Source organism: Eulemur rufifrons, chromosome 20 (genome assembly GCF_041146395.1).
Source record: "Eulemur rufifrons isolate Redbay chromosome 20, OSU_ERuf_1, whole genome shotgun sequence".
NCBI lineage: Eukaryota > Metazoa > Chordata > Mammalia > Primates > Lemuridae > Eulemur > Eulemur rufifrons.
In genome coordinates, this window is record NC_091002.1 from 36,306,644 (window position 1) to 36,331,058 (window position 24,415).

The window sequence follows — 24,415 nt, forward strand, 5'->3', positions numbered from 1 at the left end:
TATTAATAGAAAGTGGTCTTCATATTATGGCATGCCAATGCTTTTATTATAGCAGAGTGTCATGAAAAGAGTATAGGATTTGCAGCTTGACTTACTGTAAATGCATTACTTAATATCTCCAAGCCTCTGTTTCCTCATCTTGAAAAAATAGGGATAATAATATTAACTACCTAAAATGTTTATTGTGAGGCTTAAACAAAAATGTCTGGTATGTAATAGAATAGTATAGGATTAATACATGTCTATTTCTTTTCTTCTTCCCTAAATTATTTCAGAAAATATAAATCTGCAGGATTTTTCATTGTACCTTTTATTATATTTTTTGGGAATTAGAAAAGAAAATTTTCCTTAGAAGTTGGATTCCCAATAATTTTTTCCCCCTCTGTCTCTTATAGTAGGTAAAGAAAATATTATTAAAATAAATTGTCCATAGTGCTAGTTTTCTTACAAGAAACCTAATACTGTTCATAACATAAAGTCAAAATTGAGTCTATGTAAACATATCCATCAAGTTAAAACAACAGACAAATTAGCTAGACAATTCATTTATTGCTTTTGATTATTTCTAAAACTGACTTGACTAATTATATTAGTTAAAATCACTTTAGCTGTTTATAACAGGAAAAGAAATCCAATATAACAGTAGCTTAAAGGAGATATAAATGTATTACTGTCTCATGTAAAAATGGTCTAGATGTAGACTGGAATGGTGTATGGTAATTCCATGGTGGCATCAGGGACTCAAGCTCTTCATTTCCTGCTCTTCCTTCCTGGCTCCCATACTAAGGACCTCAGCAGCCATGATGGCTGCTAGAGCTCTAGCCATCAAAAATATGCAGATCAAGAGAAGTAGGAAAGGCAAAAAGTCAAAAAAAGTGGATCCCCCAAGATGAGCCAGTTTTCTTTAGGCAGATTTCTCTGGAATCCCATATTATCCTTGCATTTGATCAAATGTTCATTCCAGGCATGTAGTTTTTTATTCCAGGAAGCAATGTTCTGTTTACTGAGGAAGGGGAGAGTGGAGGTTGAGGTAAATAATTAACATTATGTACCTGCCATAGTGGTGTCCTCTATATTGTCAAGCTGCTTTGTTTAAATATATGTGTGCATAGTTGGTATGTATAGAATTGACTCTAGTGATTTGGCTTGTATTAATATTTCCTTATGGTTCTTTTGTCCTATATGAGAAGATACATTATAAATTTTTAGCAATGGGAAGACATTCAGGAAAAGGACAGCTCAGTTTTCTGTTTACCTGAAGTATATACTTTATTATTTTCTTCTAGATGGTTGATTTTGCTATATTTGCCATAATTTATTTTTTTATTTTTTTCATAATTTATAATTTCTAAATAATAACATTAGCAACTCAGCATCATTATAAAGGTAAATTACAAGTATTTAAGATGGTTGTACTTTATTTTATTAAAGTATGTCACTGACAAGTTTAAATTCATTTATGCACTCCTGGAGATGTCAAGATTGCTCTAAAATAACACGTCTGATTTTTGGAAAGCTGCATTTAAAAATTAAATTTAAAGAATATTTTTAGCCTTCTCTGTACTGATTTTTGACCTTCTGATTCTATAAAAGATCTTAGTGATATTAACTCTCAGTGATATTTGTAAAGTAACTGTAATCATCTAAGAAGGAGCAAATTAAATTGACGTAATTATCTTAGATTTAATCAACGATTCCTTTCATTGACATGAATTGATATCCCTTCAAAGCCTTCCGAAGGGAATGATTCTTTGATGGACTAAACAATTTGGTCAAGAAAATTTGACAGCACATACAAAAATAATAATGGGACCTTAAGTGCCATTTTTTAGGTCCTGAGGAGGGCTTCCCCCAAATTCTATATAAGTAGTACTTGATTGTGAAATTTAGACAAAATTGTTGTATACACAATTGTATTATCCATACATTTTTATCATTCTATTCTTTTTTGAGGGCTTATAACCAAGAATAGAGGTCTCTTAAAAGGAGATTTTAAAAATGGTCACATATCATCCTCTTAGTTCTGATATTAAAGTGAGAGATTTACTTTACACTGGTGTGAATTTTCATCTTTGATCTAGACATCAACCTTTCTATGAACTTAGTGTCACTGACTGCAGTTCATTGTAATCAACACAGGTGATGTGTTTACATCTACTCAGCCATTCCATTTAAAATACTTAGTAAAATTGATCATTTCTGTCTATATTTCTTAGATATGTTAAAGGCAGAGACATATACGAGAGCTGTCCAGAAAGTATCCAGCCATGTAACCATTCTTGTTATATGAACAATAGCTGGATACTTTCTGGACAGCCCTTGTATACTAACTTCTTAAGTATGTATCATATATATATATACACACACACACACACACACACACACTCTTATACCAGTATATGGCTGGTCTGTAATGACTGCATTTTAGCTTTTGGGAAGCCTTTACAATAATGTTAAAAAAAAACTTTGATGTTCGGTCAGTATTTTTTACAAGGTTTCTGTTGTTATACCAATATTATGCTGTATAGCTGCATAGCACTTTGGAAAAAAATATATAAACAAGTAAATTTTTTCTCACCTAGTCCTTTTATTGTTAAGATAGGCTATATTATGTTGTGGTAACAGATAAATCTTAAAATCTTAGTAGCTTAGTAAAATAAGGTTTATTTCCTGTTCACATCTTAGTTTGAACAGGATTGGTGGGTCTCCTGCTCGAACTCTTCTATGGGTGGTGACACAGAGACCCAGGCTGTTTGTTTCCGTATCTTGTAGCTCCACCATGTAATATGTGTTTGCTAAGGATGTCACAGAACAGGAAGAGACAGCTGGAGGATCTTGTGGGATATATTAATATATATAGACCAGTTTGGGAAATGTCACTTTTGCTCATGTTTAAATGTTTGGAATTCAGGCAAGAGACCCCCAGCCTAACTATAAGGAAGGCTGGGGAAAATGGAGTCTTCCAGAACTCCCAAGAAGAGGAAACAGTATTGTAAATAAATGGCATCATTTGTGCCACAGTGCTCACATCAGATCAGTGTTATTACTTATTATCAGTACTATTATTTTTATTATTTTAATGGTTGAGAGAAAGGAGATTTAGGATATTTAGTTACTTCAAGGTTACACAGTTTATGAAGAGCAACATTTGAATGGGAAAACAGTGTTCTTAACTCTTACTCCAGGGCTCTTTGCCTTTGTTCTATGATTTTCTGCTATACCTCTACTCTTCAGACTTGCTTTCTCTGTGCACAGGTAGGTAACTCTGTTACAAGGAAAAATGAACGAGGACAGGAAAACATGAAGTCAAGATATGCATGATGCTTTCCTTAGCTTAGTTTTACAAATCTCAAGCTCTACTGATAATTTGTAAGTACATACAATGGCACTATCTTACAGCACCTTTGGATTGCTTCCCAGATACATATACTTTTCTGAGTACTTGTGGTTTAGTCCTAGACAACATTACATTTTAAATACATGTTTGGTCATTTGTAATAGGAATGTTTTACATGCACAGGGTCCTGTGCTGCTGGTACTTTTGGAATATATAATAAAAAATAAATCATTGTAGTCAGCCTTAAATTGTATAAAGAAGCAGAATTAGAAAGAAAAATCAGAATTAAAGAGGGACTTTCTTAATTCCTTTCAGATCACTGCCTAATAGACAGAAATAAAATTTACAACCTCTTACTTTAGATAATGTCTTTTCTCTTTTGTTGACATGATAGTTAGTATAAAATCAGAACCTGCTGATAGAACCCAAACAGGATATTGTTTGTGGGATTTGCTTTCTCCTCTAGTCTATCAAAGCTCCTGAGGCATAATGCTAGACATTTAAAGTGACAGTTCCTGACAGAGTGGCAACTTAATGTTGGCTTTTGTACACATAACTCTGTATGATTGCTGTTTTAATCATATATACATATATAAATATAATAAATTTACATATATTTGTATCAATTCTGTAATTCTTATCCCTGAGGTGATTCTGCGGCAGGATAATTTTAAAAATTCTACATGTAAGAAATTACTGCTAAATAAACACTTAGCCCCTGATGGAATACATGCAAAGCCTTTTGTCTAGAATGAGATCAGAGAACATACTATGGGCCTCCCCACCTCTGAAGGCTTCTTCTTGTCCTTCTGCCCCTTAAAGTAGGCCCAAAGATGGACAAGCTTCAGTGGCCTCAGGTTAGTAGCTGCACCTCTAAACTCTCTCATTTCTTGTTTGGACAGTTTAACTTGCAGAGGGAATTCATAATGCTTGTTTGTTATTAATGTCCATCTATACATAAGGCAGTTTGTGTGGTACCAAATGCATGCTTGAAAAGGAGTGAAATCATAAACTATTTGCTATCGTGTAATAGATACCATCAGGGCATCTCCATCCACCTATCAGCTATTTCTGCACACAGACACACATGTGTGCACACATTTATTCCTTCATTAACAAACATTGGGTAACTACTGTGTGTCAGTATTGGTTATTGATCGGGCAACTAACACCACCTTTTTCCCTGTGGCCCATCATAGTCCCTATTCGGCTGACTTATCACAGCAATTATGATTCTCCACATCCTCTCAGGATTTTCCTGGCAAGGATCTTTTGAATTAAAATGATACTTTAACAGTAATAGAATGGGCATCAGATGCCTTCTTTAAAAGACAGAACAGCCATCCTGAAAAATACTCTTCACAAAAAATCTGAGTTGCTACCCAGAATTCCTAACATGAAAAGCAACATGTTTAAAGGGCTCTTTGAATGTGTTTAAGAGAGAATGATTTCATAAATTACTTCTTAAACATTCACAAGCAAAGTTGAATGCCCTCTCACCCTCTCTCCACACACAGAAGGGTTTTCCTAGCATATATCACTCCATTGCTCAAAATCCCTGCAGTGATTTTGTTTCACTCTTGTTAAACCTCCAGATGTGGCCAGGTCTTGGGCATGCTGGGAGGAATCTGTGATAATGCTCAGCAGCTAGGGACCAAGGCCAGTTAACAGAGGGTAGTTTGTTGGGGTTGGCCCTGAGCAGAGTGAGTCAAGCATGGCTGGCCTGTGCTCAGCAGTTGAAGGGTCCCAGCCATGGGCCTGGGGAGTAGCAACAGCCTCTCAGTCCTGAGAAAGAGCAGCAGGGCAAGAGAGACCCTGGGGATCTGGCCTTTTATGCTCAAGCAGGGAGCGGAGCTGCAGAAAGGGGTGTGATGCTAAACCACAGAAAATAAAGGTTTAAATTTTGACTGCCTCAGGTGAGATCTATCCTGGGCACTACAGGTGGTTAAGCCTGCTAGAGGAGATCAGGAGGTCTAGATGTGAGGAAGGAGAGGGAAGCAGAGATTAGGGCCCAGGAGCCAGGCCAGCCTGACAACATTCAGTTACACCCTGAGCCAACCTACCTTTACTCTCTCTCTCCTCCCCTCTCCCCACTTCCCTCCCTCCCTCCGTCCCTTCCTCCCTCCCTCCCTTCCTTCCTTCCTTCCTTCCTTCCTTCTTTTTTCTCTTTCCCAGTCAACAGCAGTTATTGATTACCTCTTGTGTACTAGTCCTGACACTGAGGTAGCAAAGAATCTTAGAACTAAGTGCAGTCAGAGATATAAGTATTTACACCTTAAGTATCTTAAGAACTAAAAAGCTTCTCCATGTGGGGAAAATAAAACAGAAAAAAGAAAGTCCACATCTTGTAGTGGTCAGGGAAGCCTTCTAAGTAGAGGTGACATTGGAGCAGTCTTGAAGGATGAGTGGCAGTTTTCAAGGAGCAGAAGGAAGTGATCTGCTCAGATCTATTTCCTACTGTTTGATACAGAAATCTTGCTCTGCTTTGGCCAGGCTTCTCACTGTTCTGCCGGCATAGTATCCAGACCTTGGTTAAGCAGTTTCCTCCGACAGTCCCGGCGTGCCACGTAAAATGCAGTGACAACTATCAGGGCAGAAGTGAAGAAAGGAACTCTGGTGCTGGTAGTGTTGGCTCCATCAGAGCAACCTGGACAACGTCTGGTGGTCAACACCAACACAAGCTTCTCCCTGCCTTGCCTGCTCTGATGACCTCACCTGCATCCCAGTCTAGGGACCATCTCTGCAGCTGCTCAGACCAGCTGGATTTCTAGCATATGGATCTGTCCGGAAAGTACCCAGCCATGTAATGAGAGAAATAGAGACATTTATTGAAAAAGATACAAGATACAAGAAACATTGTCCGTAGGACTAGGACCTTTCAAAGTAGGCACCTTGGGACCTCACATAGTTCTCCCAGTGTCTCTTAAGCTGACCTAGGTTACGGTTCAGCATTGTCAGGTGTTCTACTGGTTGCAGGCCTTCCAGAACATGGATCACTTTCGACAGATTCTCGGCCATCTTTGTAGCATTTGTGTCACACTTTTATTTGCACTGCACCAATTGCATTGTTCCCTGAAAGCCTTCTGATCATCTGAATAGTTTCCGTGGAGGATATGTTCAAACTTAACGCAAAATTTGATGCAGATTCATTGCTCTGCTCGCTCAGTCATGGTGAATGCGATGGCCGCACAGTACACATGCCCGCTCAACGGCGTCTAGCGCCCCACTGATTAATACAGTGAAGTCGTCATTGTTCATGCATGGTATCCCAGTCCACTCTCCCTGGCTGCTAGGTCACATCAATGTTGCACAAACATTTCTCGTTATATTATTAATAACAATGGCTGTACACTTTCCGGATAGCTCTTGAATGTTCTCCTCATTCCACATGAGCTTGGCTAGTTCCTATTCTTAAAAGTTTGACTCAGCCCTGATTATCCCAACCTGCCTGCCATTTGTCATTAAGCTTTTGTTTATTCCACCTCTAACTTTGGTTACTGTGGTCCCTCTTTATAAAGCTAAATTTCAAAGTTAGTCCTCGTGTTTACTACACAGCTACTCCCCCTTCTAAGTGAAACTACCCACCTAAAAACCCTGTTGAAGGGGTAGCCCTGTGAAGATTAAACGTTTCTTCTCATTGTAGCCATAGCTGATTGAACCTGGAAGGGAATATTCTCCAATATATTAGGACGTAAACTTCCTGAGAGCAGGGAATTTCTTATTCATCTCTACAGCTCTGGCTGCTTCTACCACATATAGTAGGTGCTGAGTTAAATATTTTATTTTAATTTTGAGATATTACTACCTGTCATCCTGGACTTTTCAACATGTTTAGATATTTTGGTTTTGATCAGTTTGCTTTGGAACACTAATTGCTTTATTGTTAAGTGATTTATAAATGAAAAAACCAAAACTTTAAAAATGTTTTTATAGCAGGCAACCTGAGGATCATATGCATATTTATGTAGTATTATAATTATTTTAATCATTGTACTGACTCTCATTTTTTGAAGTTTATGTAGCCAGTATCTGATAATTTTCTTTAAATAAATTTTCTTTAAATGATAAATAAAGAGAGTAATATGTATTTGTATAGATAAGGAAATGAAATACAGAGAATTGTCATTCCACTGATCACATGGACAGAGGGAAAGATGGTTGTTTCATTGTTTTGTTCATTCATTGTTTTGCCATATTGAAGCTATTTAACCAGTTATATCATTCTTTTTTGATAGTTTGATTTTTAATCTACTAATTTGTCTTTTACATATTAGAAGAAATTTGTCATTGACATCATATTACTAATACATATACAGCTGTTATCCTATAATAGTTCTATTATTTTTTTCAGTTTTATTAAGGTTTCATTAAGGAAAAAATTGTATGTAGTTATGCTCTCAACTGAATACTCTTTGAAATTCATTTGTTTCCCTTTTTCTTTTGATTTTTAGGATTTGCATTTTAAAAGTTACTTTTATAATTGATATATATTATTTACATTTCTTTTGTATGTTTGTTTCATAATTAACTTTTTAAAAAATGTAAATAAATGTTTTGGCCATTCTTTTAAAAATGTTTAGTAAATCATGCTCAAAGGTAGGAATTAAAAATCATAAAAACAAATTAAAAAATAAAAAGCAATGGAAAGCTTCTCTTCAGATGTGGAAATTCCTGGGTAAAAACACTGGACTTTTATAAGCTCTCTCACTGAGTCTGGCTAGCTAAATGAGACCTAAATGCTTAGAAGTACAGATTCTTACCTAAAAACGAATATGTCAGAGTTAGGAAGTACACTAACAGGTGTGAGAGTATCTCTATATATTTTTCTAATTGTATAGTGGCTATAGTATAATGTACGTGTAGCTTATCTACTTGTATTTAAGGTAAAATCTTTTTAAAACTATAAAAAAGAGAAGTTTATTGAGCTCCTGATTTAAATATCTATCCCTTATCCCCCAAAAGTCTCTGAATATGACTTGCAAGTATATAGTGGGAAATAAAAGTTGTAGGTTAAGCCTATTGTCTTCTGGGATCACTAGATTATATTTCTCCAGTTTATGACAGAGAATGGTTTTCTTTACTATATCTGATGGGGCTCCATGGTAACACAAAGTGGGGCAATTTCTTCGGGAGCCACTTTTATCATCTTTTCAACTTTGGTGCTGTTAAGAACCCTATTCTATTCCTTGGAGCTGCCTTCGTTCACCTCCCAAACTGTAGATATACAGTAGAGTGTCGGGATGAATGAATTTGGCCAGTTCTCAGTGGCAACAAATCCAAGGAGATCTGAGGAGTTTAATCATAGGCATTGTGGACCCACAAAGAGGTCCACTCAGAAGGTCTCTTTGATGTACATGATCCCTTATTACTGCAGCTGTGTCTTTGGCCAAAAATCCTTAATCTTTTATGAGTTAAGACAGATTTATTATTGTGCATACTAGTTTCCTCCTCTAAAAAGATGGTTATAATGATATGTAACTGCTTTACAGGGGTGGAATAACTAATTGCTCGTTGTAAAGTGTTTTTCAAATACAAAATGTTAGATAAATGAGTATTACTCTAGTTGTCATTATTATTATCATTATGGTCTAAACCTGAAAGATGAAAGGTGCTGGATAATTGCAAGATATGTTGATGCTATATCCAAATAAAGGTGAATAACCTGAATTGTTACACAACAAAAATCCAGATATCTGTGTGTGGTAGAGGAGAGTTTCTTTTATGGGAAGATAATATAGATAATTGTACTTTAATTAACCCCAAATAAGCCCAAGGAGTTTATATACAAATATAGACAGAAGAATATTCTAAAGGTAGTTCATTTCATCTGTGTGGTGGTGATTGTAAAGAACCTTTCTTTCATACATTTAAATGCCCGGAGTAAAAAATAATTATATACTAGAATATGAGGTATTCTAACTTCATGTAACATTACCAGGAGAAGGTGAGTTTAACACAGCCTTTGGGGCAGGATATGTGATGAGGCTATCTCTTAAGGTACCTGAAAAGGAACAAGAAACAGTAGCATTTTCCTATCCAGGCCTATACTTGGCATTGGGGGAGAATAAGGGATCCCACAGAACAGAACTGATGGCCCACAGAATGTGTATTTCCAGCAGGCAGCCAGGCCTGGAAGAGGAAGCAGGGAAGGAGAACACAGCAGAATCTTCTAGTGAGGGGTGGTGCTGCAACTTAGAGGGCAGCAGGGAAGACCAGGTATCCTCATGAGGGTACCTGATCCTGAGTCTAAATGGCATCAGGAGAGACCTGGGCAACAGTCTGCGGCCCACTGAGGTCAATATCAAGACCCCAAGTCTGAAAGGGTGACCCATGTCAAACTTCAGCTCAGAGAGACTTGAAGCTGCTTGAGTAATCTGAGTCTCCAAAACTGGCTTTGGGAACAGGGCTGAATGGAACTTACGCATGGGGAACATCAGGGAATTCAGCTATAAACAACTGGGAGGGAGAAATAGCAAGACTGAGAAATGCACAATATTGGGGCATTTTCTAGGAGAAGATGAGCAAGAAATGATGTATTAGGAGTTGTCTCGGAAATAGCTGCGAGGGACACAAAGCCTTCACTAGGCTAAATATCGACTAAGTCTGCAAATTCCTGGAGGCTGAACTCACCTAGGCCTTGTACTTACAAATGTGGTATGATGTCCATGCCTCCAGGGTCAGCTTTGCAGAACATACACCAAAAAGACTTTTACAAAGTTTCAGGTTTCATTCCACTATAATCAGAAAAAGTATAATTCACTAGCCAGATTTTGCTAAACAAGGAATAAGTCTACATCTCCGTTAGTACAAAACCCCTGCTCTATCATCAGATAATCTCCATTTAGTACTCTTCTAACAAGCCCCTCTGCATGCCCTAGACAGATTAGGACTACCCCTCACCCCCAGCCCATGCTGTGTCTCCATCAGAGTGGGTGAATGCTCTCAGGTAAGTGTCTCTCTTCTCCGTCAGATTTTAGATTCCACAATGGCATGGACTGTGTCTGTTTTGTTCACTTGCTGAATCCTCAGAATCTTGCAGAAGGTTTGTCATATGGTAGGCACCTGCAAACTAGCTGTTGGACAGATAATTAAAGGAATGACGATAACAACTAACCTTTATAGGGTGTTGGCTCCATTCCAGGCACCATGTAAGGCTGGTATATACATTATCTACTTTAATTCTATCAGTATTCCTAGCAGATGGGTACCATTATTATTCTCATTTTATAGATGAAAGATCAAAAACTCAGTAAGGTTAGGATGAATACAGTATTGGGCAGACCCAGTATTTTAACTGAGACTTTCCAACTCCACATCCCCCTCTTTTAACTGCTGCACTTGTAAATTCATGAATTCAAATTAACCTGGAATTAATTATGGGAATAAGAGGTATATCCGTAGATTAATGTGTCTCCAAACCCTCCTATTCTAATTTCTCTGGGTAGCAAAATTGCTTCTCAAATTCCCACGTCTCATCCTTATGTCTAACTCTTATCCTCTGGAAATGGCTTTATTCCTCAGAGTTATTGTCTGGGAATAGAAGAATCAGTAGTGCTAAACTAGAAATTTCTAGGCTTGTCTATCCTTCTTTCTCAGTTTGAATAAGCTACATTATCCATTCTTTAACCCCAGATTTCTTCCTTACACTTCATCCTGAGCAAATAGTATTTCTAGTAATCAGAATCTGTATTTTGTTATATTTTAAAATAAAAAAACTATAAAGTTGAAGTCCTCTTTGACTTCTTTTCCCAGTTTTATTTTTCCTTTACACAGAGACAATTATTATTGTGCATTTGATGTGCAATTTTCTATTTGTCATATTTCTGTATACATATGTATCCATAAATAACAGGTAGTTTGTTTTGTTTTAAAATTTTGCACAAAAACATTATATATTATAGGGACTCTAAAAATTTTTTTTGCTAAGCATTGTTTGAAAATGTATTCTTATAAATATGGAAATATTTAATTACAAAATGATTACTGAAAGGATACTTTTAGTTTAATTGATAATGGTATATTATGTAGTGATTAAAAGAGTAGGTTTTGAACACAGATTGCTTAGATTTGTGTCCAAGCCCCATTTCATACCAGCTGTTTGATACTAGGCAAATTATTTAATCTCTCTTTGCCCCAGTTTCTCATTTCTAGTGAGATTAAAAATGCTTCCTACCTCTTAGGTTTACATGAGAATTAAATGAGTTAATACAAGTTAAATGCTCTGTCACATTATAAAACTAAACAAACATTAGCTATTATTTCTATTTAATATTAATATATTGATTTTAAGATTCTTTAGTCAGATTCTTGTCAAAAGAAATTCTACTGATTATGTATTTATATGTATTTTAGTCCATGTATTCTAGTACACTAAAGCAAAGGTAATATATTTGTGTTTGGATGTTCAGACATTAAAACTGCAAATTTTACTTCAACCTGATATATTTATATTCCCTTTTAAAAATCTTTAAAAAAAAAAACTATTATAAAGAATGTTTCACCTTTTAGAAATCTTTATTGGAAAACCATAGTTAAATATTCCAGCTATTTATAATAGAAACATGAGGAAGAACTCATTTCTAACTTTAAAATTATTTAAGACTATTTTAGGGTACAGATTGATTCTCTTAGAAAGTTTTATGCTTTCTAGTATCTTAGTGGTGGTGCTTAAGTTTTATAGATTTATGGCAGCCTTTGGAACTTGCCCAAGGTTTGCATTTGATCAGGATATGTGGTCAAATTAAAAGCAATTTCTCTTTAGCTCTCAGTATAATGTCAGTAGAAGACTATATTGAAAAGAAAAAATGTACTTTGGGTGTTCAGAATATATTGTGTAATTCCTTGGTAAAGATAAATAGAAATATTCTGTGATTAATAAAAAGAGAAACGTGAAAATTTAGATGCTTATCTCACAAATTACCGAAATGAAAAGAGAACATTTATTTTTGTACATGTGTCTTTACCTTGCTTCCATAAGGAATTTGAGGTGGAAGAGTTGCCAGTTTTTAATTCTCCCCTCTCTGAATATTTTAGTGTCATTAAATGGGAATAATTTGGATCACATACAAGATTGTGATGAAAATGATGGAATGATGTAATGACTTTGGAGCGAGTTTTGTCCTGTCTCAGGAGAACTCATAATTGGATTGTTTATGGAAGAAGATGATGAAGAAGAGACATAAAAATGGAATAACTCCTTTATGGTCATCTGACTCTCCATTTTGTCATAGAGTTTTTATTTTCAGGAGGGCACAAAGAACATCTATCTGATTCCCCTATTCTATACATGGGGTTGGTTCTCTTTAAGTTTTTTCCTGAAAAGTGAAACTTATTTTTTGAAATTCTGTTCTACTCATCATGTGTTATTTTTATATGAGTTTCATAGAGAAACTCTAAAGCTAAAGAGGTTGTTTTTAATACCTGATGTTACATGATAAGTGATGGGAAATGGTAGGTACAGGGAGTGGATGATATGCAAAACTGTGTGGGACCAGTTATAGAACTGCAGGTTGGTAGCTTTTTTTTTTTTTTTGAAATCACAAGATACTGCAGCTTACATACATGATTGGTCTATTCTTCATGATTCTGTGAGATATCTGGCAAGACAAAAATGAAAGAATTTCAGGTCTTAACTGTTCGTTAGTGAACTGCTTTTTCGTAAAGCTGATGCATTTGGTTGTTGAGGAAGTCTGGATAGTGATGAAGACAAGAGTTGACATGAGTGAGGTTGAAGATTAGGTTTATTTTTTGTGTAAGAAAAAGAAAATGTCTGTACATAGTCTTTTGGAAAAAGGACTACTCCCAGTCCAGCTAATATCCATGGTCTTTTTGGATTTTTTATGTCCCGAAAATGGCTTCTGATGCCCTCATTAGAGATAATCTGAAATATTTCTTTTGCCCTGTGAATAAATTTGGAAAGATATCTCACCTCGAGAAATTTAACTAATTAACTTCAAGCCATACTTGGAATATTTAAACACTATCTTTTGAGTTTGGTTTATGAAAAAGGACAACTCCAGTGACTCCAACTATATTTTAGACTTTGAACTGTGTCTTTGTAAGTGTCTTCATATACATTATACAAATTTGCTGACAGTAAAAAAAATTGTATACATTATTGCATGTGTGATTTCATCATCTCCTCTAGGACGCAATACTCTAACAATTATGAGGTACGATGAAATTTCATTCTGTGCAGAACTTTTCATGGAACGTCTAACCTAACTTGTTCCATGGCACTGCACTATACAATGCAGTAAAGAAATAATTTTTTCAACTTATTATTTGAGGCATACAGTCTGGAGGAAAAAGAAAGTTTTCAGTTGGATGTGAAACAAGACAGAGAGCTAATGAGACAGAGAGATACAGGAAGTCTGCTCTGGCTGGCAGGAATTCCTGGGGAGGTCAAGAGGAGGGGAGACTGAAGAGTTAAAAATGAAGTTAAAATGCATAGGCAGAGGCAAGGGGGTCCATGAAGGCTCAGGATCTGTGATACTAGCTAGAGCAAACAGGCAGATTTTCATTTTTAAAAGGAAGATAAAAGAAAAATTAAATGTAAGGGGAACCTTGGGAGTGATTTGTAGAAATTTCTAACAAGCAAGTTGTCCTGTTTCCCAGTCCATGCAGAAGCACTCCCCATCTGTCTTCTGAAGAGAAAGCATTGAATTCTTCAAGTAGGGTAGTTCTCCTGTAAGGGAATGAGAAGATGCAGTGTGTGGATTGCAATAGGGGTGTGGAGATGGGAGACGGGAAGAACCTGTAAAGTGCAGAAGACATTAGGGCCATGTTGGTCTAAATGAATGAAGGAAATACTGGCTAGGGAAAAGTGGAGGAGAGAAAATAAAATCAGTCAAGAAGAATTCTAATTACTTACTCATTCGGAAATGAATGGAGGCCTTGCTGCCCAGACGCTAGGAAATAGCTCAGAAGTCATGTCTCCTGGTGGAGAAAGCAGTGGGCAGGGATTCAAGTCACTTGGGTGTGTTCTTTGCTCTCTCGTGAACATACATGTACTTGATCTGGGAGGAGATGCTCTTGTTGGAGACAAGTTTGTCCTCTAGTGCCTCATTATATAGTTGCTGGAGGTGAAAGATCAAAGCTGAAAAAAGTCCCCTTTGAGGGGGAAACACCTTTCCTAACTCATGTTTGCTTTAAGATTTTTTTCTATCTTGGTTTCATAGCAAAACTATGCATGTAGCCAGAGCCTTAAGTTGTTGTACCATCTGCATACCTGACATCATGCACAAATAACTGCAGATGATGGAATTTCACCTCAGGTCTGATTGTGCCCAGGGAGACTTCACAGGCTCCGAATGCCTGCTTTTATCTTATACACTGAGAAGCCCATTCAAACCTTCAGGGCTCTGCCAACTTGGCAAGAAGAGTTGGCAAACTTCCCATGCTGGTTTTCTTTTAGTTTGAAGGTTTTGAAGTGCATCTCAGTCTGGTGGGTGAGGTTATGATAAATACTGTGTGGAGTCCTTGTGAGGTCTCTCATTTGTTGACTGTAAGCTTTTCATCATTTGACATGAATGGGAAACATCATTTCTTTGCAAGGGTATTCCCTTTCTTCTCTTTCTTTAAAGTTATCTCAGAGACTTCTCAGTTACCATATAAAAACAGAAATTCTCTGAGCAAATGCCTGTTTTGACAGAGAACTTTAAAGATACATGGCAAAAGTTTAAACAAGTCCTAACTGATGGGGTTTAAATACTGTACATAGTAATTAAATAGTTATGCTAATAAAACCCTAAAGCATTGCTTGCATGTTTCTTCTTTAATCTCTCTCAAATTTTTCTCCAAGACTCAAAATCCATGAATTAAATACATTAGGTGAGGGAAATATAATTGTGTTGAATTTCATCAGCTTGCCACATTGATGAAAAATTTCAAAGTTTATAATATGTCTACAAATTGTAGGTGGGGGCTCATTTTATCACATGGCTTCTTTAAAATGAAATTCCCAAGCAGAGTAAAGAAATTGCACATAAATAATCGCTGCAGAAGTAAGAATACATAAAAACTCACTAAATATTAGATAATTGACTGTATTTGATTTGGTATGTTTAGGTGGCTTGTATGTGAATGAAATAATATTAAAGAATTTGTATTATTTTCTCATATGGACTGGTTATATATTGTGCATCTCAAATAATCTCTATCTCCCTTAATGTTCCACTACAATTCACCATTACATTGCTGTAGTTCTTACATGGTAACAAGATGCTTTTAAATTTCTTCTCCTTTTCTTAAAACAAAACAAAGCAATACTCCCCAAAATTCTATGCTATTTTTATTTTATGTTAAATTCTGCGACATTCGTATCCATGCATGGCCTTCCTATTTAGCTCAACTTTTATTGTGTTTGCAGTTTTCTAAATGCTTAAGGGATCTCTTCCTCACTGGCCTTATTTTAAAGTGACTTCTTATTCTTTTGTCACTTCCTGAACCAAAATTTCTTGCCCTATTATATTGTGAAAATCTTAGGACCAGGGACAGTGGAAAAGCCTTGGTTGTCTCTGAAGACTAGGACAATATGGTACGGACACAGCAATCCACTGATGTGTGAGCTCTTCATAAATAAAATAGAATTATCTCCAAGAAGCCCCTACAGCTTCCCAGACAGACTACATTTCCAGTTTCCCTTGCATCTAAGTGGGGCCTTGCATCTAGTTTTCACCGTGGAAAGTAAGAGAAAATGATGTGTGTCCTTTCTAGGCCTGTTAGGAAGCAGGTGTGACTTCTCTGTGCTTGTCTTTCCCTGTCTGCTGGTTAGTTGTAGAAGACTTTGAGGACATAGCAATATCATAGCCACATGATTGAAGGAATATGAGTTTCTGTGTCACCATGTGAAGGAATGCTGTTCACCAATCATAAACAGTTACATTGATCTGCTGCATACACACAACATAAACTTCTCGTGTGTTGAACCGCTGAATTTTTATAGCAAGTAATGTTGCCTTCACTAATACAGGGAAGAAAACCTATCCTGCAGCTTGTGAGACTTGAGAGGCCCACTAATCCTATTGACCCCAGAAGAACTGAAGGAAAGTGGCTCTAGTGTGTTGAGTGGCACCAAGACCTTGTGAATGGGAGAAGTCTGCTCTACCCAAAGACCTAGGATATAATGGATGCCTTCCACAACTCCCACCAAGTGGTGGCTATAAAACAGAGGATAGCCTCTGCTGGAACTTCCATGGTAGGTTTTCCACTGCTTAAGAAATAGTATCTGCTTAGTGAATGTGCCTGCTAAAGAACAATCTAGGAAAGAGAAAGGATATTCACATTTTATTTAAGACTATTCTAGATGAGGAAACAATAATTGAAGAACTAGAAGTGTAGGCACTCATTGAATTAGAACTCAGGGAAGAACTGGAAGAGAAATTAATCAAAAAGAGAAAGAAGTACCCTCAAGAAGATTGAAGAGGATAACTTAAAAAGAGCAGCATTCAAAAGTACTCTGGAACTTAAAAAAAATCAAAATTCTACAAAATGCAAGAGATGAGCTGAAAAAGAAAATAATCTTTTGCTGCTTATCTTGCAGAATTAATGTTACAGAAGAACAAGTGAAAGAAATAGTTCACAGTACAGTGTAAAAGTAGAAATAAAATTTATTTAATTATAAAACTAATTCTGATAAAGTGTGGGAAATATATGTAGAGAGATCCAGCAATCCCACTTCTGGTTATATTTTCAAATAGATTAAAACTGGTATGTCAAAGAGATATGAGTACTCCCATGTTCATTGCAGTGTTATTCACAGTAGCCAAGATACAGAAGCAACCTGAGTGTCCATCGGTGGATGAATGGATAAAGAAAATGAGATACGCACATACAATGGAATACTATTAATATACAGACTTTAAAAAGAAGGAAATTCTGGCATTTGTGACAACATGGATGGATCTGGAGAAGTTTAGGCTGAGTGAAATAAGCCAGGCACAGAAAGACAAATACTGTATGATCTCACTTACATGTGGAATCTAAAAAAGTCAATCTCATAGAAACAGAGAGTAGAAAAGTGGTTACCAGAGGCTGGGTAGGAGATTGGAGGGAAGGGGATATGTTCAAAAGGTACAAAGTGTCAGTTAGGCTGCAGTAATAAGTTGTAGTCATCCCTTGCACTGCATGGTTAATTGTAATACATTGTATATTTCAAAATTGCTAAAAGACCAGATTTTTAATGTTCTCACCACAAAACAATAAATTGGTGAGGTGATGGATATGTTAATTAGCTTGATTTAATCTTTCTACAATGTACATATAGATCAAAATATCACATTGTACCCCATAAGTATGTACAATTATTATTTGTCAAATAAATAAACAAGAAAAAAGATACATAGGGAGCAAAATGCCAGATTTATAAATCTTTAAAGCATTTGAGCATCCTGTTTTGTTTAAGAAATATTGCTCACCTCAGAGTTCTTAAAATGTTCTATTTTTAATGCTGTTATTTTATCTTTTGACATTTATTTTTTAAAACTATAAATCCATTTATTTTGTATAATATGAGATAGGAGTTTAACTTTATTTTTTCCCATATGGATGCCAACTATCAGTGCCATTTACTAAAGCATTGTTTTTTTTCATTTATTTGAAATGCAACTTTTGTTATATATTATATCCTTTTCTGGTATATATTTTCTAGACTCTATTCTTTTTTACTGACATTTTATCTATCCTAGTAGCCATATCATGGTGTTTGATTATGATGTCTTTATAGACTGTTATAATGTCTGGTGAAGAAGGTATACTTTCAATACTTTTTTATATACATTTTTGGTTTTCTATTCATTATGTGAATTTTAAAATTGTTTGCAAGTTTACAACAACAGTCACCACAAAACATTGACATTTTAACTCTATTTTTCTGTTTTTGCTTCATGTATTTACATGATTTTGAAGTTTTGTTTACAAAGATATTGTATACCTCTATTATGAAATTTATTCTTACATATTTTATAGTTTATATTGTTTTTGTGAGTAGGATTTATTTTTTTTCTATATCCAATAATAATTGGTTATTATTGCTGTTAGTGAAATGCTATTGACATTTTTGTAGGTTTATTTAAATCCAGCTACTATATTGAATTCTCTTATTAACTCTACTTGTTTCTTAAATATGAAATAAAAGACTCTTTTCTTCTTAATAATTTTGCTAATCATTTCATTTTGGAAGTCTTATTTCATTAGGTAGAACTTCAAAGGGAATGTTGAAATAATAATGGTGAAACAGTCTTTTTTTTCTTTATTTGAATGGAAATGGCTTCAGCATCTCACTGTATTTGGTGTTTACTGGAATTTGAAAAATAGTCTTTAAGATGAGTCCTCTCATCTTTATGTTAAGTAGAGTTTTATTAAAGATGGCTGCTGAATATTACCAAATGCCATTTAAGTGTTTACTGATATAGTTATACTGTTTTTCTCTTCTCATTTGTTAGAAGAGGTTAAGGTATCCCAGAATCAAAGAAAGAAAAAGTCAAGGCACATTTATGTAAAAATATAAAGCCTGGTACCTGCCCTTATGAAACATTCAGCAAGGGAGATAAGACTAAAGTGTTTGTATCAGCACTGCATAGGATATAATTCATATGAAAATATGCAGTTAAGAGAGGAAGCACAGATATGAGTTAGTTCTAGATTTCACAGGAAAGACTTCTTAAAAAATCATAATCCCTAAAGCTGGAACAAGATAGGACAGGCTTATTCATGAAATTATGAAAACAGAGAAAAGATTAAAGAATTGAGGATTGTATACATGAGAAGTGGTTAAAAAATTATTCAGCCATTGGAAATGAAAATTATGGTGACTTTAAATATGTGAAAACGATACAGAAGATAATTTGGTCTTCTCCACTGGAGATAAATGACTAAACTACTATGTAAGTACAACAAAGAAAATCATAGCAATGTAAATCATTAGTCACTGGAATATTTTACCCCAAAACCAGTTCTTTGCAATTTTAGAAATTTTCCCATTTTTGTGCTTGAAAGCAGGAACAAGGAGAGCTTTTTTAGGACCAAGACTCATTGATTTTATGAAATATCTTAAAGGAAAACAAGTAACTTCTGCCACTTAGTGATCTGTTTACTCCTAAAATCCTTAAGTGTCTTAGAATCTGTAGGTAGGTTTTTAGAACCTAGAATATCATAAAAGTGCACAAACTCGAGATTTCTTTTAAAAGATGTTGGCATGTAAAGCCATTTATATACACTATCTTCTTTTGAAGCCCAACAAAAAAAGAAAGAAAATTCAAGAAAACAATAAGTTCATTTACCATGATTTGCTATTCCTGAATTCTTTTCTTTGATTCATTTTCTTCAATGGTTAGATTTTATCCTCAAGTGGGTTGTTGGTTAATTTGAAAGAAGAGCTCGAGATGCTACACTGTTTGAGTTCTTTCTTGCTCTTTCTGTAGCTTCTTTTCCAGTCTAGTTGAACTGCTTTTATTTATCAGAATTGGCATGCTACAGTCTACATACTTCTCCAGGTAATCTCTCACTCCTTGCTCTCACTCTTCTGTCTTCCCTGGTAAACTACCTGTTCTTTATAACGCAGCCCCAATACCACCTGCTTTGTGGAACTTTCCCTGACCTCCCCATGTATATAGAGCTAACTATTCCCTCTTTTTTGCTCCCATTGTGCCTTTACTTTTTCTTTGTCTTTCACCTGTAGTAATATGCATTTACTTTGCTTTTTTTTGGGTTTTTTTTGTTTTTTTGTTTGTTTTTTATGGACCTAGTTGAGGTCAGTTCTTTCACTACTTACCATGTTCTCCAGAAGCTCCTTTCTTCAATCAGGTGAAAGGAGAGGCCTTGCAAAAATAACAGGACAATACCGAATCCCACAATTTCCTAGAAACAGCTGAAGATCAATCCTATGAGCTCTCTGCAGGAGTTCTGTTTTGTACAACTTCTGAAAGGAGCTGAATGATGGAAAAGAGATGTTAACTCTTTCTCTTTAAAATTATTTTTTTGTTTTGTTTTGTTTTGTTTTTGAGAATCTGCTTTTACAGAGTTCCTGAGTAAACAGCAGGAGAATGAGCTACATCATCAACCATATCAAGAGAGCAGAGTCAATCTCCTGCCATAAACCAACTCTTGGACTTTAACATCCTGCCCCTGCTTTTGTTATCAACTGACAGCCATCACTATTTTTTTTTCTCTTTATTCCCCCTTAAAATTAGCAAGCCACTTGGCCTCAGGGCTGCCACCTCCCTTCTCTTTCTTTGGGATGCCACGCCATCTTCCTGCTGTCTTCCCTCTCCTTTTCCCCTCTCCTTTTCCCCTCTCTCACTCTCTCTCTCCTCTAAGAAGATAAAATAAACTTTTTACTTTTATACATATTCTAATCGCTGCATGAGCAATCTTTCTCTCCCCACACTGTGAGCACCTAGTGAGCTTTCCACCCTAACATTAGGACCAATCCTAAACAGGGCATTAGTGCCACACACACACCTCCCCCCCAATAGATTTTACTGAAAATTTTCTGGGGAAACAAAGAAGAGGATTAACATCATGCCGGACAAGAAACAGACTTAATAAAAATGGATTGGATACCTCTATTTCTACCCAAGCAGAGTATCTTTTATTTTTCTTTCTCATAATATTGTCTCTTCCATATATTTTCCAAAATGTGCCCTTCATCATCCCAAGCAAGTTAGTTGTCACTCTCAGCTTGCATAAAATACTCACCAGAGCAAAAGCCTCTATTGTTTTTAAAGAACACCCACTTGGGGGCCTCTTCCCTGACCTTAGGTTGCTTATCAAAGTCTTCATTCCTTGAAAATTCTCTGTTTCTGGGGGCTGGTGAATGGGAACAGATGATTAAGCTCCTAATAATAGCTAACATTTATAGTTAGCTTATTGTATGCTAAGCGCTTATACTAAGTACTGTATACATTTAAATAAGATTCTCTTTATATCTTTATACCTACATATTTTTCTCCTACAGAAGGCTGTGAGCATTTTAATAGTGATGACTGTATATTATTTTTCTCTGTATTCTTAATACCTAGCAACATGCCTGGCACCTAGTAAGCACTTCACAAATGTTGAATGAATAAAGAGTGTGTGTATGGATGTAATATCATTGGTGGTGAGAATAATCAGCCTGTTCACAATACCCTTAGTCATAGCTCTTTTTATATTTGTTTTTTGTTTTCACCTCACCATGGTTCTCTTCTGCTAATTCATCATGTGGTCAGTACAAGCCCTGGTTGTCACTCTACTATCCATGGGTATTTTAAGTTCGTGTATTCTGATAGCTAATTATTCCATGAGAAATGTTTTAATCAGGCTTCTCTTTGTTTATATTGGAATGACTTATACCTTCAGAGACATCTCTTTTCACCAGTACAGGGCAATGCTGTCAGACTGTGTGGTTAGGCAGCAGCACTCTCCACCCATGTAGATAGTCAGGGTTTTCAATCTGTGCTTGGTGCATCTCTAGGGTTTAATGAAGACCCCCAGAGGCCGCAATGATGAGAGGGCAAGCAGGACTCCTGCTTTCAGTTTTAATCAGGGCAGCTCTGCTTCTGTCTGTTTTGTATATTCATCTTTGGAGTGAAATGTTGTATAACATATTTGAAAACCATTGAGTTAAAAAAAAAAAAGCTAGAAAAAAATCCACAGTTCAGGTTCCTACTCTTCTTTTCAAAATATCAATATAACCATAAATAACTCACATAATATGCTCTTAATATTAGAAGGCTGGGCAGTATAGTCTATTGCTGAAAATAAATACAACACAACAAAACAAAAACACCTTCACCCTCAAAAACAAACAGATAAAATTTTTCAAAAACCTAAAACACCAAAGCCAAAATCAAATGCACGGACAAGGAGAAATTTTCTAGATTGGTCAGTCACAGCAGTACATCCAGAAGGCAATTCTTCACTGTGGGTTTGAGAGTCCTGTAGCGGTCTAGACAGAGACCACCTTGGGTGAGGCCTCTGCTCTGTTGGGCTTTCCCCTTAAGCTCCTCAGTGGATGCCAGAGTCCTTTGGTCTACACATGCCTTGTCCTTTCTTATCTGTGGAACCTCTAATTCATTTTCTCTCCCATAGGCTTCTTGTTTCCTTAAAACTCTGCTTCTTGTCTTCTGCGTGTTTTGTCTTCTCTCTTTGATGTTTGACTCAAATTGCCAGTCATTAATTTCCTTGTATGGAATTAAGGAGATTTTCTGGTCCATCTTATGGATACAGGTAATAACAAAGCCTACCCTTGTGGGTCTAGTCTCAAGATCAAGCATTGGAGTGTAAGCTCCCAATTCTAGAATATAAGCTCTCTGAGGTCAGGGTTTTCTGACTGTTTAAATCACAGATGTATCCATACCTCCTAGAGTAGTGTTTACTAATTTGTAGGCACTCAGTAAATATTTTTTGAATGAATGAAATGTCTATTCCACAGTCAAACCTTTTATACTGACAAGATTGAATGTCTCTTTGACTCATCCCTAAGTTTTTTATTAATTGCGCTAAAAGTATTTCCCTTTGAGTAACATCATAGATCTTCTGTTTTGTTGTTTTCATTGACATTCTTCCATAAAAAGGGAAGCTCTTTTCCTGCTCCAGAAAAAGAGAGTAGAAGGAGTTGTAGCTCCTGTAGAAGAATAGCTACAACTCCTTCTACTCCCCTTTTGCAGAAGAACCCTTTTAGGCCTCACAAATAGATGGTTTGCTTTCTCTTCCAATCACCAGCAGGCAGAGGGGGCTTTGTGTACTCCTGTATTCTCCACACCAAGGGGGAGTGAGTAACATATGAGATTCCTCCCTAGCATGCCCAATTCCTCAAAGAGCAGTTGATTTGAGGGCAGATTTTCCATACTCCTATGAGAGTAGTCAATATTTACTACTCCATTTGTAAAAGGCCTTCCCATCCCTGCCTTGCGCAGGGTATTTAGTCCTCCTGCAATTATATTTTCTGTTTCCTGGTGCCAGTGGCATCACGTGCAGGTTCAGAATCAGAGACCTCCAGTTTATATCCTCATGTTGGTGCAACATATGTGCTCCCTCTCCTGGACTGTATATAATCACTGAGTACCCTCTGCAGGACATCAGGGGACTCCACCTTCTCCAAACATTTTCTCTTATTTCTTCTCCCAGGTCCTGTTGGGCCTCACCAGGAGCTCCTAGGGTCGAACCAATCTTCAACATTAATTTCAGTGTCTGTTCTCCACAGGCAAAAATATATTTGCCTCCAGTTACATTTCATAAAATAGCAGAGATCCTAACTGGCCACTGACAGATGTCATACATGGGATCCCCATATAGAAATACATTCGCGTGTGCTTTCTGGATACCCTCAAATTCTATGGCAAGATTGAATTATGAGTTTTCAGATCTTGACGCTGTATCTGAGTACTTTGTATCTATGTGTGTTTGTGTATTCACAAGAGTCCAAAGTCTGGTTTTAAAGATCCCCTTTTGTTTGCCTCCTGCAATTGCCCTTAGATCATCCTTCAGCTGGCAAAGGCCCACAAATAGGCCAATCTAGTCATGAGAGGCTTGGTGATCTGGACATTGTTCTTGATGAAGTGCAGATAAAATCATGAACTCTAAAATGTCCTTAGTTCTTTAAGGTTGGTGGAATGTACTCTATAGGTTATAACTAGGTTGACTATAGAATTTATTATTTAACACATGACACTTTAAAAATGAAAGGGAGTGGCATTGATAATTACACTGACTCAGAAGTCATAAACCGGGACATATAGTCACTCTGGTTATGGCAGAAATCTCCTGTTAGAAAATCCGATCTTCAACATATTTCACCCAATATGGTGCAATCATTTTTGAACTCCTGTTTGAGGTAGTCTGTCACCTTAAAGATTTACTTTTTCTGAACTACCAGTGTTCTTTCCAGTGTAATTATGTGGTGTGATTCACCCACCCCTTCAAGTTGTTCATGTTCTTACCATCTTCTCTGTCATTAGCCTCGGAAGTTGGGTGAATTAGTAGAGACACTATGGAGAACACTATGGAGAAATTCCTCAAAAAACTAAAAATAAAATTACAGTGATCCCATTGCTGGCTATATATCCAAAAGAAAGAAAATCAGTATATTGAAGAGAT

General features: G+C 36.2%; 1 protein-coding gene across 4 annotated transcripts in view; it reads left to right on the forward strand.

Moving 5' to 3' along the window:
- Positions 1 to 24,415, forward strand: part of MACROD2 (mono-ADP ribosylhydrolase 2) — a 1,707,340-nt gene that overhangs the window by 372,476 nt on the left and 1,310,449 nt on the right. The gene's annotated exons all lie outside the window — the stretch shown is intronic.